Raw genomic sequence first — 5,414 nt, 5'->3', positions numbered from 1 at the left:
CCATACCAAGGAACTTTGGTATACAGGTTACACACACACACACACACACAAAACAAAACAAACCAGTTCCTGCTCCCAAGGAACTCACAGCCTCAGGAAGGAAGCAACATGCAAACAATGGAGTAGTAACAAGATACATACGGGATCAATTGGGGATAGTGTCAGAGGGAAGACACTACGATGAAGGAAACCTGGAAGAGACTTCCTTTAGAAGGTATGACTTTAGCTGATACTTGAAGGAAGCCAAGGAATCCAGGAGGCAGAAATGAGGAGGGAGAAAGTTTGAGGCATGGGGGACAACCAGTGAAAATGCCCAGAGTCAGGAAATATTATAACAAGGAAGTCAGTATCCCAGTATCACGGCGTATATGGGGTGCTGGTTATAAAGTATAAGAAGATTGGAAAGATAGATGGAGCCAAGTATAAAGGACTTTAGATAGGATCCTGGAGGTAATAGGGAGCCACTAGAATTCTCTGAATAGAAGTTGGAGAGGCGACATGGTCAGACCTGGGCTTTAGGAAGATCAATTTGATAACTAAATGGGGAATGGACTGGAGTTGGGAGAAGCTTACTTAAGGCAGGGAGACTAACCAGAGAAGTATATTTTTCTCACTTAAAAGGGTAAGTTCAAGTAAGTTTCTAAATTGAAATTAGTAGTGTATATCACCAGTAAAACAGTTCTCGCATGCCCATACTGAATTTTTGCTTTTCCCCCCAAATCAAGCACACAGGTTGGCTGCTTAGAAATGAACTCCAAAGGTAGGTTGGCACTGTTTCTTTTCTTTCCATTGTTGGCCCTCCCTGTTCCTTATGATGATCTTCTCCTTAAACCTTCAAACAGAACAGTGGAAGTTCTTACTGAAAATAAAATATAAAATGATCCTTTATAAATGCTGAAAGGAAGTCAACATAAGCCTTGGATTATAAATTCACATGCGAAGGCCCAAAGAAATAGCCTCAGAGTACCTAGATATGCAAATTGTTAAAAGGAAATATCATTCCAGATAAATCTTTTGGGAGATGATTCAAAATAATTCAATTCTGGGATAATCTCATGGAAATGAAGTGTCTCACAACCCTGTTTGTCCCTTAAGTGGCTGACTCATACAAAGACTTCAGTTTTTAAAAATTGAATTAATACTCAGCTTGAGCACAATTCCTAAGATACTTCAAGGTCTATAATTTTCTATGTGGGGTTCTATCACAGAGATCACAACCCCTCTGTATCTTAGTAGAACACAAATCTAAAGCTGAAAATTACCTCAGAATCTCTCTGATCCTATCCCATCTCTAGAATTTAGAAGAACATGGATTTAGGTCTGTAAGGGATCTCAGAAGCTGTCTACCACTCATTTTACAGATGAGGAAATGAAGGTTCATAGAAACTAAATGATTTGCCCAAAGTCAAGTAGGGGGTAATTGATAGAGTCAGGATTAGAACTGAGGTTTTCTGATTTTAGGAGTCACTGTACCACACTTCCTCATATTCTTGGCAGGTAAATCATAAGGAAAGGAAGCAGTGTGTGTGATAGCCAAGAAGAAGAGTAAATTATTTCTAGATGCCCTTTTTATTATTTCCAAGGACAATGTCAGGAGGAAGAATTCTGGTTATGGGAAACCCTATGTTATTAATTTTTTTTTCTGGTAACTTAGTTCAGGTGCCTCCCAAGAACCTTGCATCAAGAACCAATGGGCAAAGGAATCATAAATTCATAAGAACTTGGAGTTGGGAGGGATATTAGAACTCATTCAGTACAATTATCTACTTGAAGCTTGAATCTCCTTAATAGAATAATAGGCATGTGGTCTTTGCTTGTATAAAATATGCATACCCACATGCAATGTTATGTGTATCCAGATTATCTAAAATATAGACACATCTCATGGGTGGCATTGATAAGTGTGATGGAAGGTTTAGACCATCTCTGCAGGAAGAGGGTAAGAGGACCGCCAAAGGCCCTGCTTTCGCTAATAGAATGATAACTGGAAGTAGGGGATGAGGGGGCAAACTCCAGGCCAGTCAAGGTTGGGTAATGTGTCCTATATAGTCTATAAGAGGGATATTGGGCTAGAATTATGTCTATCTACCATTCCTTAAATATCTCTGGTCTAGAGAGAAAATAGGTTCATGATAAAAGCCACCTCCCTGATTACTCTCAAGCAAGACGATGTTCCTTAGACAGTGGTGTGCTGGGGTTAGTTCATATTAGCTCAATAAGCTAATTGTTAAATTTTCAGTTTAAACACTTTCACCTTGGAAATCCATCAGTGCTACAAATTAGGGCTTGGTTTATTGTTTTGTTGATTTCATAGACTTAAGAAAGTGAAGGACAAAATGTTAATAATACAGATAAAATTTAAGTGTGTTATGTGTACATTTTTGAAGGGACAGTTGTTAATGTTTACCAGCACGCTCCTACCCTTAGCTTACATTCAATTTAGCCCCTCTACCAAATTCTAATTACACAAAAAACCATCCCAGATAGGAAATGACAAATAAAACCATTTATTCAATTTAGATGACAAACAGAAATTAGAGAAATATTAGAACAGAATTTACCAAAGAGTATACAAGAATCAGCTTCAGTAAGAGTGAGATAAGTTCTCAGTTTAACCAAGAAGAGAGAGAAAATTATCTCATCTAATGTCAAAAACTCTGTGGACCTTCAAAACAGTTTTCAGGGATATTGATAGAATCCTAATAAAACTGCCCCTGTCCCCAATATTATTTTGTTTACTTTAATTTTATTTATTTGCTTTTAGTTTACAACATGCAGTTCCACAATCCCTTGAGTTTCAAATTTCCCTCCCCTCCATCTCTTCACCGCTCCCCTCCATAGTGGCGTGCAATTAAACATAGGATCTCCAAATACCTTCACGTTAAACATTAGTCAAGTTGTAAAGAAGGATTATAACCAATGGAGTGAACATTGAGAAATAAGAAATAAAACAAAACAAAAAAAGAGAGCAAGCAGTTTGCTACAATCTGCATTCAGACTCTGTAGTTCTTTCTCTGGATGTGGATATCTCTTTCCTTCATGAGTCTTTTGGAGTTGTCTCATAACCTTGCATGGCTGAGACGAGCCCAGTCTATCAAAGTTAGCCATCACACATACGATGTGTCTGTAATTGTGTACAAAGTTCTCCTGGTTCTGCTCTCCTCACTCAGCATCAGTTTATAGAAGTCTCTCCAGGTTATTATGAAGTCCATATGCTCCTCATTTCTTATAACACAATAGTATTCCATTACATTCACATACCTACCACAACTTGTTTAGCCATTCCCCAATTGATGGGTGGCCCCAATATTCTAACTTTGTTATAGACCCCACTGAACAACAAGCCCTGTACCTACCTAGCACCACCCCCCTCCTTGCCAATGTTCTAGCTTCATATATACCTCACTGCTCCTGGAACGACAGGTGTGACCCTGAAGTCTTAGTTCCCACAGAAAAAGCAGGCATGTCCATTTGATGGGATCCCAGGCACTGTCTCTACCTAGGCACTGCCTGCAGGCCCATTCCTCATATTCCCCACAGAAATAGCAGTGTGTCCATGCACTCAACCACAACCACATCCATCTAGTCTCAGATAAGGACCACAAAACTTAGCCAATCATAAAGCAGCCCCACCAGGATGCCCAAGCAGGATGTGGACCCCAAAACAATAGAAGGGACTTCCCTTAAGTAGGTACCTGTGCAGTAATAGTAAAGAACTGACCTAGGGTGAACTTACGATGTAGAGAGGCTTATTATGATATCATTACCATACATACATACCACTTTAACTGAGTTTTTCTGTAGGCTTGTGGGTAATCACATGCACAGTTCCAGTGTGTCTGGGACCCCTCCCCTGTTACTTAATCCCTTAACAAAACCCTCCTGCCTTTTTAATATTTATCATTTCTGTTATGTAATTGCGTCTTTACCCTATAAAAATTCATCTTGCTTTCTCTGAAGTTGCTGATTCCTCTTGGAATTTAGCTTGCTTCATGAAAGGCACAATCTCATTAAATGCCTGTACTTGGATTAGAGGTGGTCTGACTGAATTCCTTGAGACTGTTCCACCACAACACAGCATGAAACCCCAACTATTTTTGGTGTCCCAGAGTTTAAATCGCAACACTATGTCCATCTAGAGATACAACTTCCTTCTGGGCTCTGGGGTACACTTGATTGTACATTGGATGCTCACACAAATAAGCAAAGAGAGACAGATTAAAATTTCCTATTCCTCTACCTATGACTTGAAAAAGATGACTTTGCTGACCTCAAAATATTCATCAGTTCATATGTATCAGTGATTTATAAAGGGAGACAGACTTTTAAGTCTCCTTCCCAAATCTATTAAAAATATGCTGATTTTAAAACTGGTACAGTACCTTAGAGAGAGAGAGAGAATATTAAAAATATTTTTGATGCAGTTTTGAATGATTTACCACTGGCTTACTCAGCCCATCATCAATCCAAGATATGTTGAGCCCTAACATTTTGATTATCCTCCATGTTTCTATCCTACACCAGTGCACATTCCCTGATCTCCCCTGCTGTTCTGTAAAGAGGCATTTTCCTTAATTCAGAAAGGACCAAACATGACCGTGCCCCAGTGCCTGTCAATATAGGTTGAGCTGTGGAAGAACACTGCTTAGACTGTCTTATACAGTTCCTTACAATCCTGCTTAGGCATTCACTAACTCTAACCACTATAATTTTTTGCAAAATCTTCTGTCCACTTTCCTTTTGGGACAGGCAAACATTTTTACAGTAGTCTTAAAGCTGGGTAAACAGAAACAAGCTGCACTTAAATCTCTGAGGCAGAAAAATCTTCCATCTGTTTTCTCTCCAGAAAGAAATGCAAAGGTCTTAAGAACAGATGATTGATTTCTACATATCCCTACAAAGCAGAACATCGTATGGTTGAGTTTTTTCCAGACTTCAAAAAAGGCTAAAAGAAAAAGAGGGAGAGAAAGAACATAACTATCATTAAAATATATGTATTTTTGTGACAGGATCTTCCTAAAAATTCACAGTCCCTAAGATTAAAGAAAGATATTTTTAGGGTAGTCCTGCTCTGTGGAGGCCCTTTCTATTGGAGACAGTAATCCTTGCTGTACTTTCAACACACAGTGATGACAAATGTACAGCTACATATATCATCAATTTTAACTTTGTCGCTCCCCTGACCAAAACGTTTCAGTGTCTACTGAAAAAATTAATTATAAATAAAATAAATTCTCCTGTTCGATATTTAACATTCTTCACTATCTTGCTCCAACCTGCCTTCCCAAACCAAGTGTACATTTACTCCTTCCATACCCCCACTTTATCCAAACTGTCCCATTTACTTTTCCCTGTAGATGATCTAGTGCTCATGTTTATGCTTTTGCACATGTGATCTCCTATGGCTAGAATGT

This window comes from Petaurus breviceps, unplaced genomic scaffold, assembly GCF_028583685.1.
Source record: "Petaurus breviceps papuanus isolate PSGF00001 unplaced genomic scaffold, PetGlider_PUasm1.0 38, whole genome shotgun sequence".
NCBI classification, from domain to species: Eukaryota; Metazoa; Chordata; class Mammalia; order Diprotodontia; family Petauridae; genus Petaurus; species Petaurus breviceps.
This window is presented reverse-complemented; position numbering follows the sequence as displayed.